This window comes from Lactuca sativa, chromosome 4 (assembly GCF_002870075.4).
Source record: "Lactuca sativa cultivar Salinas chromosome 4, Lsat_Salinas_v11, whole genome shotgun sequence".
Classification (NCBI taxonomy): domain Eukaryota; kingdom Viridiplantae; phylum Streptophyta; class Magnoliopsida; order Asterales; family Asteraceae; genus Lactuca; species Lactuca sativa.
The window spans coordinates 209,791,685-209,805,166 of NC_056626.2; the positions used below are offsets into that span (position 1 = coordinate 209,791,685).

Consider the following 13,482-nt stretch of genomic DNA (forward strand, 5'->3'; position numbering starts at 1 on the left):
TTACGTCATACCTTTTCTAAGTTATAAAATAGTTTGTTGGGTCCTAGCCTTAATATTTCATATTGGGTGTCATATTAAGGACTTTAAATCAACTATCTTGAATATCTCCCAAAAGATGTATGTAATAGACACCTATGATCTTCCCAAATCTTTTGAAACAAGGTTTCCTAATGAAGATGATGTCCCATGGATATCATAGTTCTTTCTCCTCCTCCAACCATTCTCCCTAACCCACAAGTTCTTGAAAAGTTTAAGGTCACTCAAGCCCTATTGGCAAGGCAAGGTCTAGGTGTGATCACATCTTGGAGATGTAGTCACATATTGACAAGCCGGGAGAGTTGGGTGTCAAAGTATTGACAAAGTTGGTGGTTCAATCACTTTCTAAGTCACATAGTGAGTTCCTTTGGGACACCTATGAAACAGACTATGACAAGACCCTTAATGATCTTATCTATTTGCTAAGATCAACTTCCTAAAACTTTATGGACATTGACAATGATGACATTGGATATCTAGTAAAGCTCTCTCTTCCCGATGGAAAGGGATCGGCCATAGTCAACTCGGTTGACCAAATGGTAAAGAGAAAAGCTAAGTCTGTGATAGTCTCGTGTACCATTATCAAAGGGTCCATATGTTTGTATTGCCAAAGAAAGGGGCATTGGTTGCGAAGCTGCCAAAATTACCTAAGGATGTTAAAGTCAATAAGTTTGACTCTACTTCAGGTAAAGTCCACTATCTAACTCTGTTAAGTTTCTATTCTGAGATTCTTGATACATGATGTGACTGGGTCACATGGTGATGTTTTAAGAATCAAAGAAAAGTGAAGAAACTTAAAGAAAGAATATGCTGAATCTGATGGCGTAGATGGATTTCTATCGCATAGTTTGAAGATCGGATTCTTGAGCTACTTCTTAGGAGTTATGAGATATTGCTTAGGAATAGGTAAAAACAAGTTTTCATATGGATTGTAAGGATAAGTTTTCCGCATAGTTTAAAATAAAAGAATATTTTTATTTTTATTTATTTTAAAATATCCTTACAATGGCATTTGAGGAAAAATTGTTGCTTATATGATTCCAATAATTGCAAGAGTGGAAATATGAAATTCATTCTTTCATTTGTGGTAATGTCTATATTTACCAAATAAGGAAAGATTCTCATCACCCAAGTTTCATTTGGACCGGAACTTTGAATCATGCAAGTTGTATAGCATGATGAAGGAGAACTTTCAAATATTGGAAAATTAAGACTAATTACTCGGTCACATGGATGTGTGAGGCAAGTAATGGACTAAGGGATCGAGTACATAGTCTTGTGCACTGGTCAAGTCCACCACAAAAGATTGATAACACTATTCATCATAGTTTACTAAAGCTCAGTAAATATGATTATACTTACAAGCTTAAGTGTAACTCTAAGACATTGGAAAAGGTTCCAATGTATGGCAGAGCGAATAAGAAGAATCAAAATGGCAGAAGGATAAAAGTTTCTCAAATCTGAAAAGATGGGAGAGTACTTTAGTATCAGTTTTGTGATCATCTTAATGATTAAGAAACCATAGCACAATTAGTTCTCTAAGGAAATCTTAGTGCATTCTTATGACTAAGAAGAGGAACTTGAATTGTTGAAGTGGTTAAATCAAGAAGAAGAGTCATACTTCGTTCCAATACAAGTCTTAGAGTCATACTCCAAGAGTGTAACTTGAGTGACATGTCTCAAAAGAAGGTTAAAACACTTGTCAAATGTAAGAGTAAAAGTTTTCTACTCTTGTACATTTGAAATTGGTAAGTTGTGATGTTTTGGATAAAACAAAGACCAACTTAGGCCAATTGTGTGAAGTGTTTGACTTGATTAGAATCCACACTATCTCTTGGATATTTGACAAGGGAGTCTTATAGGTCAAGAGGACAGTGGGAGTCTTAAAGGTCTTGAAAGTCTCAAGAACTAATCAAGAACAAAACCTGAAGGTTTTCCCTAGCACACGACTTGAGGTTTATAACCTATCGTGTTGACATATTTGTGCCCATTCCAGTTAAAGTTGGCTTTGCATATGAGTTCTTAGAGTTCTCAATTGGTTGCACAACTACTTGGAAGCAATGGCAGGCCCTTGAGCTGCCAGGTGGCAAGAAATTAAGATTGAGTTCAATCCATATGGTTTTGGATTTGTCATTATCTGTGTCTTGTGATTATGGTTTTGACAAATTCATATGGGTAGGAACTCATACACCATAAAAATCTATGTGTCATAAGGTTTCTCTCCGATTCATGAAACTGATGGTGAGGAAACACTTTCACTAAGTAGATTTTAGCTAGATAGCAGTTGTGATATTTTCATTCTCAAAGTCGTTAGTGGAGCGTGTGTGGTTTACCGGCACACTAACCTGGACTTGTGAGAAGTGGCAACAAGGTCTAACCATTATGATTACGGCATACCTCTTCATAATTGTTTAGACACACAAGTGTGCTATCTAAGTGAAGGTGTATGTTTTTGATAAGGTCTTATCAAAACAATCTAGTATCAGAAATCTGAACTTTGGAAGAAAGTCAGTTGATTTCTGAATACATGTCAGAGCTAGTGGGAGCATAAGTGTTAGTGGGAGCATGATAATTATGATAAGTATTGCAAGTTAGCAATGTTAATTATAGAAAACAAAAGTTTCAATTGGGAAAAAGTTGTTTTGCTATAATTAAGGGAGAGGAAATTATACTTCATCTCAAATCTATAAGCTTACATCGTGAGGTTTTAATCATTTAGTCAAGGATATATATATGAATTTCATGTTGGAATGGCTCAACATAAGGAAATTTTGTATATGGGTCCATTATTTGCGTTCTAAAATTCGATTATGATTACGGCATCCCTTTTCATAATCTGAATTATGAGAACTTGGCAAATTGAAATGGAAATGTTATAGAAAAAGACTGGTTTAGTCTTTATGTGAGACATCATGAATCGATTCCCATATGCTTCGTATATAGGATCGATTACATGTGCTATATTCATCCTTTCTAAAATTTTCCAAATGCCTGGGGCATTAAGAAGGGAAAAGGTTTAGAACTGGATATGGCTAAAAGGATTAAACAATTGTCGAGGACAATCTAAGGTTTACCAAAGATTGGTTGCTCAAGGACAGTTGGAAGTATAGTGATAATTCTGGAAGGACCATATTGACATAATCTGGAAGGAGGCAACTCTTGTTCAAAAGTGATAGTCAAAATGGATTCTGGAAATGTTTCAAAGTTAGAATTTTCAATCTGTGTAAGATTAAGGAAACTTAATGCAAGAAGGATGTTTCCAAGGAGCTGATCTCCTTTGGAATACTCTGTAATGTTAGTTGTCAAGTCTTTATGACTTTGTGCATAATCATTATAAGAGGATCAATGCATATAAGTTTAGAATCTAACAGATTTCAGTAAATGGCATGAATTTGGAATTCTTGCATTTGCAGTAAGGATTTGGGAGTGTCAAAAGAGAATCATTGAAGTTATGTTCAATTGATCTAGTTCACAAAGTAAAGATCATAGACAAACATAGTATGCATACTTGGTACGTGGCATGACTAGTGTTTAAGAAAACATAGTGTACATGCTTGGAGCATGGGACAACTATTGTTTTAAATTCAAGAATAAAGTTGATAGCTGAAACAGTATACAATGAATAATGTGTAATCATATGGTGATAAATAAAAGGTGTTTTATTTATGTTCAAAGGGTTGATACCATATTGGATTCAATTATTATTGTGTTTCATTTTTATGTTTTGACTTCCCGAATAAACTGGGTTATTCTTCTGGAATGACTAAGTTATTCAAACCATCCACAGTCGGTCATATGTTGGAAGTAGATATGAATTAAGACTGTCATGATGGGTTGTAGAGGTCTAAGGTGTTGGACAAGGCTACAACAATCATGAGTGCTCATAAGTTCTGAGTATTGGATTCAACCCGCGCTCATTGGAATCCCTTCATGGATTTTTATCACGAGTGATCATGAGACGATAATATCTTATATTCTTCAAACCTAGAGATATGAGTTGTTACTATGAGTTGATAGTACATTGATTGCACGAAAACGCATACGGTAACTCGGTGTTATAAAACGTGCCTTTGTGTATGATTCAACAAGTAGTAGAACAAGCCATATGAGTCGAAGTTTATCCGTTCCTTTTACCTTCGGGATAAAAGCGATATCTGTGGGCCCCTCGATGATTTGATGATGACAAATGGAAGTGCTCAGCCGGGCCAGGACTGATTTGATTTGTTAAATTAGTCAGTCGTCATAAATCGCAAATCAGGAAACAACAAATGGACAGAGAGAATGATTATAATCCATGTCTCAGTCCATATGATATCTAGAATGGAGGAATATATGATCCCTTATCTAATGGACAAGGTCATTGACAAAGGTCAGAGTTCATCTACAAGGTCAGAGTTTGACAGAAGCTTTTGAGAGCTACGATTGCCAGTTGGTTCCTGAAGTCATACGCAATAATAGTTTTAGACTTATCCAAGTGGGAGACTGTTGGATTAATGTCTAAGTCCATAACTATAATTGGTAAGACTTGACCCGACCCGGCATGGTCCATTTGGGTTGCATACCATCATGCACTTGGATAGACTATAATGAGAGAAATAAGACACTTATGGTTATTAATATATTATAAGTTCTAGTATATTAATAATAAGAATAATAAGATTATTTAATTAGTATTGATCAAGAGTTAATCTAGGATTAATTAAGTGATCAAAAGAAGACTAATTAAATATATGGGTTGATTGTGTAAATCATCCATACTTGTATAGTGGGCTAATGCTCCATGGATAATCAAGTTGGGCTAAAACCCATAGGATGGTCCATGGATGCTCCATGGTGTATTTGTACCCATGGATCATGGAAATGAAAGGCCATGTCAATTAGGGTTTACATGGTGTAACCCTAACTATATAAGCATCTTTTTCTTGGCCAAAATGGGCCACTAGTGTGTGAAGTGAAAGGGCTAGCCGATTTCATGAGTTGTAGAATTCTCTCAAGCTATTCTAAGTGTTTTGGTGATTGTGATTCCATTTGAGGCTTCCACACTATTGGGGCTAGGCACTCAAGCTTCATGAAGACTTTCTACATCAAAAAGGTATGTATTCTATCTTGTTATATTCATTGTTTTGTATGCTAGATTAGGATAATACCTTGGAAGTTCTTATTTGCATGTATAATAGAGAGAACATACATCCAAGGTATTTAGGGTTGCATGTACACTTAGGAGTGTTAGAATGCTCAAAACCCAACAATGAGACCCCTCCAAAACAAATCGTCGAGTCCCTTCTTGACCCTACTAATGTCCATTTATATCTAAAGTTCCAAACTTGGTGCACATGCATGGGGTTTTGGCTTAAAAATCCATAAATGGTGCTCTACAATGTGCATGGGGCTCTCATGGCCATAGAGTTGGCACCTTTGTGCCATGAGACCCGTCCAATGACTCAGATTTCAAAGTAGAACCCCATGAATTACTTCACAAATCCGAAAATGGCTCAGTAAGCCCTAAATGCACCCAAAATCTAAGCCTTAAAGATGAACAACAAAATGGAAGACCAAAATAGGGGGCATTTACCTTGGTTGAGTTGAATATGGAATACAATCTCTGGATCTAGAAGCCCCAACTCGAATTCCCAAGCTTCTTCCTTCCTTTCAAGCTTCACAATCAACCCAAAAGCACCAAAAATGGCCTTAGATCACTCAAAGCGGCTAGGGTTCGATAAGAGGTGTTCTGGGAGCATAAGGGAAAATGGAGGTTGCAATAAGACGTTTAAATAGGGTGCAAACCCTCAAATTTAGAGTTTCACTCAAACAACACCTACTCGTCGAGTCAGTCTCCGACTCGTCGAGTAAGTCACTTAAACTTCCCGCGGATCCCGTCTCTACTCGACGAGTTGGGCCACCAACTCGTTGAGTCCTAGAGAAAAATACATAAAATTCCTGAATCTAAGACATACAAGGAATTGGGTCTTACAAATGTTCTAAGAGAATCTATGTTATTTAGGATGTTTCCAGTGACATTTATCGGTGAAGCCAAGGTTTGGTTGGAATCACTCATGTCCGGATCCATTACTACGTGGGCAAATCTACATGATGATTTTATTAAGCAATTTAGTCCACCTTAGAAGATCTCAAAGCTCAAGAAAAAGATTGCTAATTTTCAACAAGAGGTTTCCAAGTCCTTATATGATGTGTGGGAGAGAAACAAGGGCTTGCTTAGAAGTTGTCCTCAACACAATCTCAATGTCCTACAAGAAGTGTCCATTTTCTATGATGGAGTGAATGTCACAACATGGCAACTTCTTGACCTTCAAGGACCAATAAAGAAAAAGGAGGCGACAACTATTAAGGAACTGATTAAAGAGTTCTCAAAGCACTCATGTGAGTACCACGACCCACAAGAGGACGTTACTAGAGGTAAAGGAGATAGAGGAAATGAAAGTATAGCTATTGTTTTGATGAAGTTAGAGAATATGGATCAACGGTTGACAAAGATGGATCAAGCTATCCATGCAACAAGAGTTAGGTGTGATAATTGTATTGGGTCACATTTTACTAAAGATTGTGATCTAGGTGAGAATGGTAACCAAAAATCACAAGTTTGCTACTCAAGTGCTACAAGAAGCCCAAAAAGGAGTGGTTTTCATATGAAGAGTACAAGAAGCAAAAAGATGATAATATTAGACAAACCGGTCGAGGTTTTTACCAAAAAGAACAACCACCACTTCAGAAGAAAATGAATTTTGTGTTCGCCTAATTAATCTTGTGTCAAATATATCATTTATAGGTTTACTTTTACCGGGATGGGCCTGTCCATTCTCGTGTTTATGCTTATCGTCTAGCCTGTAAATGTTGCATGTATGTATTATTAGGGTTAACCTTTAGTCGCGATGCATAGCTCTTATAGAGAAGTTCTGATTGAACTCTTGTATGGTTATTTATAATCAAAGCATTCAACTCTATTTTGATCATTGTTCTTGTCATTTATTTCACGTTTTTCACTATAGAATCTATCGATCATAGTTATTGTTCTCACAATTGGTATCAGAGCAGGAGATAGTGTAATTAATTCGCTATTCTTTTGTTGAGTTTTTACCAGGGTTTGTCATTTTTCTTGAACCTGTTGTTGGTGTCTCAATCACTTCAATCGGTTGTAGGCTTTAGATCTAGATCTCTAGTTTTTCCTTAGATATCGATTCACGTATTACTCTTCTAATTCTATATCTGGTTTAGTGAATTCTTGACATCCTGTAGAATGAAGAGCCTCATACTCTTTCTTTCAATCTCTCTGTGGGATCTACTACAAAGATTCTGATAGTCTTTCCTCAAGATTATGAATTTGGGCATTGCAATTCGAAGACTATGTTCTTGGAATCGAAGAACATGGTGCTACTATATGTCATTCAGTGACCGTGGAGACGTTCATGTATTCACAAGAGAGACGGTAAAAAATTTATATGAGTACGATAAAATACTTATTGAAAATAAAGATGTTGCTACCGATGAGAGGAACAAGCTTAAGAGCAACATAAAAGCTATGAGAATTTTCAAATTTGCTCTTCCTCCAGATACGTTTCGTCTTGTGAGAGCATGTAGTACAACGAAAGATATATGGGATAGTTTGTAGTAACTTTATTCAAGTGACACTGACTTGGAACATTCCATGAAAACATTACTTGAATCAGAGTTTGGAGCTTTTATGCGAAACTCTGATGAAAAAACTAGATCAAACTTTTAATCGATTTAATCATCTGTTGAGCAGAATGCTCAAACACAATCTCAAGCATAAAATCATTGAACATAAAGTCACGCTATCATAGGCCACTTTTACGGGATATAGGAAAATCAAACGTCAATTTTCTCTAACCACTCATGACGTATAAAAGGTTTTTCGATGATTGATTTTCTCTTACAACTCACAAAACCCTCAAGAAAAAAACCATTTTCTCTCTCAGCTTACTATTCATCAACTTCATCATTGCTATCATGGCTTGATCATCTACAACTGCATCTTTAGCTGATCAATCAACATTTGTCATCTTCTCGAATTTGAAGCTCGGTCAAAAACTCATTCTCGATCTTGACTCCTCTTTATATAATGAAACCCTAAGGATGATGATTGAATGCTTGAGGCTCTCGCCATTGGCTCAAGCTCTTACCATGGCAGAATCTTTTCTACTGGTCCATCTTTCTAAGACGTATTCTTCTATAACCTACATTCAAGATGATGACATCATAACCTTCGAGGTTGCCACAAGCAGAACCTCGATCAACAAAGCTCGGTTCTGTAGAATGTTAGTGCTTGATTCATCTGAATGTCTTGTGGATCCAGACTCGATTTCCTCCACCGATCTCATCAACATGTTTTACCAAATAAGTTACATAGGGGATATCTCGTTGTTGTCCAAGATCAGGAAGCCCAATCTTCCTCTAATGTGGAACGGTCTGTTCACGTTACTGTTCAAGAGCTTTTCCAAATACGTTGCACGCTCTGACAGTGCTAGTAAGCGGTCACACCCCAAAACCAAGAATGGCGGAAACGTTCTGAGGTGGAGGACATCATGTAAAGTATCACAACAATGAAAAGTAGTAAACAAGCAACAACATCATCCATTGTAAATAAGTATAAAGAACATTTGTTTGAAACACAATTGTAAATAAGTTTAGTATAAAGAACATTTGTTTGAAACACAATTGTAAATAAGTTTGAAATGTAATATACAGAGTATAATGTACAGTGTAATAAGGAGTTTTTAAACACATAAAGTGTTTATGAAAAACATTTGAAGGAAACTGTTTGGTAAAACGGCTAATGAGTAGCCAATCATTTGAATGCTGCTTATTAATCACATGTGATTGATATAATACTTAGCATAATTCTACTTGTATCCCTCCCCCCATAAAACATTTAAAAACAGTTTAAAACATTGATTTAGGGGTGTGAACTCACCTGCAGTAATTGACTGGAATTGAACGGACTGTTATCATAAGGAAGGATCGGACAAGTGCTTGGTGTCAAGTGAAGACTTTAGACACACACAATGATCCTAATTACATATGAAGACATATGTATATAAATAATTAGTGATTTAAAACACTAATTATACAAGTATAAACATTTTAACGCGAGGAAAACACTTTTGGTCAAGTGTTAGCAGGCTAATGGGTTGCAACAAAGGAGTGCAAGACCTCTAATGGGAGTTTATGGTCAAATGACCATATGTTTTGGAGTTTACGGCCCAGGGGAGTAAACTCCTGGCCATAAACTCTCAACTGGGTCTCTAATTGAAGCTTAGAATTAATACAACTCAAGTGGTGATGGGCTTCTAGTCTTAAACAAGTCTTTGGGCCTCTTTTTTGATGGGTTTTAGTCATAAGACATCCTATGTGCTCATACAAACCCTAAAGCTTGGATCTAGGTTTCTCTATTGTACATACTTTGAATCCAAGACTTTGAACCCTAATTCTAGCATATGGAAATCATAATTCACATGTAATTAGGTTTAAGAACATACATTGATTGTTATATAGCAATAACAATCCAATTCCTACTTGAATTGACCTTGGAAAGCTGAGAGTCACAAGTGTCACTCCTCTAATGCCTTACAAACACCATAAGCAAGTGGAGAAGGTATATAGAGAGAGGAAAGGTATACAAATTCGTCCTTAGGACCTCTTGGGAAGGGTTAGACGAGTTCCTAAGCCCTAGGGGGTTTATATAGGTGTAAAGATTAAGGTTTTAGTTCTTATCCGTATCTAGTTGCTCGTCCACCAAGCAACCATAAGATAAGTCCTAGAAACCCATATCCTAGTCGAATTCTAAGGGATTTACACCTCAAATTCGTTCACCATATATATAAGATAATCCTTACCTTATTTTGTAACTATCACATAATTACAATTCAGCACCTCTAGTTTAATTAATTACACTTGATCACAAAATTAATTCTTAATTAATTATTGACCAATATTAATTAAACAAATATGATTTCTCCCTTAATATATTATTCTTATAACATATTAATAAATCATAATAACCTCTCTCTCTTTATTTAATTCTCCAATCAAGTTGCTTTGGTGAAGGCAACCCAAAAGGACCATGCACCATCGGGTCAAGTACATACCAAAATAGTTCTGGACTTAGACACTAATCCAACAGTCTCCCACTTGGATAAGTCTAATAACTATGTTGCATATGACTTCGGATCCCGATCTGCAATCGTAGCTTTCCAAAGCCGCTGTCAACTCTGATCATATCAAATACACATGTCCTTAGATAAGGGATCATATATTCCTCCATTCTAGATATCATATGAGATATGATTTCAAATCATTCTCTTTGTACTATATCTCGATTCCCGATTTATGATGACTGACTAATTGAACAAATCAAATTAGCCCTAGCCCGGCCGAGCATTTACGTTTGTCATCACTAAATTATCGAGGGGCCCAAAGACATCGCTTTTATCCTACTTTGGATAAAAGGAACGGATAAACTTTGATACAATGTTTGCTTGTACTCACGCACCGAATCACACACAACAATATGTCTTATAACACCAAGTTACTGGTGCGTTTACATATTATCAATGTGCAACCGATTTTCAAGATACAACTCACACATCTTGGTTCCAAGAATATAAGATGTTATCGTCTCACCAATCACTTGTGATACAATCCATGGAGTGATCCAAGTGAGCGTGGGTCTAATCCAATGCTCAAATCACATTCATAAGCACTCATGAACATTGCAACAAACATTTGCTTATGTCTAATACTCTTTTAGACAATCCACACACCAATTCACGACAGTCTTCATTCATATCTACTTCTAACATATGAACAACTGTGGCCCGTTCGAATAATTCGATTATTCTTAATAAACTCAATTATTCTGGAAATCAAAACATGCAAATGTGAAACACAAGAATAATACTAATCCCGTATGGCCTCAAACCTTTGAGTATAAATAAAACGCCTTTTATTTATCACCATATTGATTACTCATTATTTGTCGTTTCGGGTAATCAACTTCTTACTTGAATTATTACACTTGTCCCATGCACCTAGCATGCACACAATGTTTACCTATGGTTCTTACTTTTGTGAAATAGATAAATTGAACACATTTCCAGTCATTCTTATTTTACAACTCAAAATCCTTTTTCATAAGTGTAAGAATATCAAATTCTTGCTACTTATAGAATATGCTAGATTCTAACATTTTATGCAATGATCTCTTTTGTAATGTCACTGCACCAAAGTCACAAAGACTATTGCCAATGATATTACAAAGTCTTCTATCGGAGATTGTTACAAGACAATTCCATAGATGTGATGTTTCTCATTCAAAGTACATTCTTTGAACATCCTTTTGCATAGAAGTTTCTAATCTAGTCATAGATTTCTCAATATTCAATTCCCAATATGGACACACTTCCATATGTTCCATATGACAACTCATTCTTAATAGAATCTTATCTATTCGTAATGACGTCGATACAGTCCATTCACTATGGAAACATTTCCATATTTTCCAATACTATACTTCCAACTACTCACAAGCGACCAATCCTCGTTGAACTTTGGGTTGTCCTTTGATAGTTGTTTAATTGTTTTAGTCAAAACCAATTCTAGTCCCTTTTCCCTATAAATGTGCTCGACATTTGGAGAATTTTAGAATGGTCAAACATTAAACATTTGCAATCGATCCTATACCCGAAGCGTATGGGACAGGACGCATAATGTTTTATTTGCTATGTTCTCAAAATTCGAATTGTGAAGAGGGATGTCGTAATCATAATCGAAATTTTAAGAACACACTATGTACCTTTGACTAAATTTATTGACATTTCTCAACCTAATCCTTTAGATTTGAAATGAAGCATAATATTCTCTCCCTTAATTATAGAAAAACAACCTTTCAACTCTTACAACTTTGCAAAGTATGACTCTTGTTTTCTATAATTAATACTGCTAACCTTGCAATACTTTCCTTAATAATCATACAATCATAACATTTATGCTCCCACTATCATGATGATTATTATAAAACATAACACTTATGCTCCCACTAGCTTCGACATGTATTCATAAATATCTTAACTTTCAGAAAACAATACTTATTGAATTTCTTAAGTTCATGTTTCTAATACTTAGTGCTTTGATAATCCTTTATCAATGCTTCTTGAACTTATACACCTTTGCCTTCGATAGTTCATATGTGTGTCTAAACAATTAAGACTAATTGCCAAACCTCACAATTCAAATTATGGAAAGGGATGTCGTAACCATGATTGAATTTGAGAATGCAATTTTACAATCACTATCTTCTTAAAATCTCTCTTAGTGAAAGCATTTCTTCACAATCATTTTCATGAAGGAGGAAATCTTATGACACTTAGATTTGAGCGGTTTATGTGTTCCTATCCATGTGAATTTGTTAAAACTAAAGTTTACGACAAATTCAAACTCATATGGACCGAACTTTCTTAATCTTGATTTCTTGCCTTTATGGTAGCACAGCTGCCCACCATGTCTTCCAATTAGTTAAGCAGCTCACCCTATCCTATCAATGTACCTTTCATCGATTAAGGTGCTTTGCCTTTTATGCGTTCAAAATGAGAACTCATAGAACTTACATGCATAATTAACTTAATTGGAACAGCACATAATCAAAATATTGTCAACACGATAGGTTGTAAACCTCAACTCGTGTGCTAGTGATGATCGTTAAGGTTTATTTGATTTGTTCTTGAAACCTTTCAAGACCATTAAGGCTCCCACTGACTCCTTGACATATAAGATTCTTTTGTCAATAAACATTTCTTGACAAACAAATATTCAAGAGTTAGTGTAGCTTTTATCAAAAACACTTCATAAATTGGTCCTAGTCGGTCTTTGTCTTATTCAAGACATCACAACTTTGCACATTTGATGAATGTTGTAAACCTTTAATACTTTTCACTCATTGTCACAATCTTAACTTTAAGACTTGTTATTGAAACGAACTATGATTGACTTATTGATTTAACCATTTCTTCAATTCTTGATTCCTCTTCTTAGACATACAATTGTACTAAGACTCACTTAGAGGATCAATTGAGATATGGTTCTTAATCATTAAGACCTATCATAAAGCATAAAAGGTACTCTCCATTCTTCTTAGAATGTAGAAACTTTTATCTTTCTGCCTACTTGATTCTTCTTATTCGTTCTGCTATTGATCTAAACCCTTTAATCAATTCAGAATTACACTTAATCTTGTAAGTATAATCATATTACTAAGCTTTAGTAAATCATGACGAATATCTTTGTTACTCTTATGGTGGACTTGATCAATACGCAACTTTGTGTATTCGATCTCCTAGTCCTTCACTTGACTCTTTGTCAACGAATTAGTCTAATTTCCAAATACGAAATTTCTCATTCATCGTGCAATCAAGTTGC

At 35.5% G+C, this 13,482-nt stretch overlaps 1 non-coding gene across 1 annotated transcript; it reads right to left on the bottom strand.

Moving 5' to 3' along the window:
- Positions 1 to 6,167: 6,167 nt before the first annotated feature.
- Positions 6,168 to 6,274, bottom strand: LOC111904713 (small nucleolar RNA R71). Its single transcript, XR_002854610.1, has one exon. It is a non-coding gene; the product is annotated as a small nucleolar RNA R71 (small nucleolar RNA).
- Between the last annotated feature and the right edge of the window lie 7,208 nt (positions 6,275 to 13,482).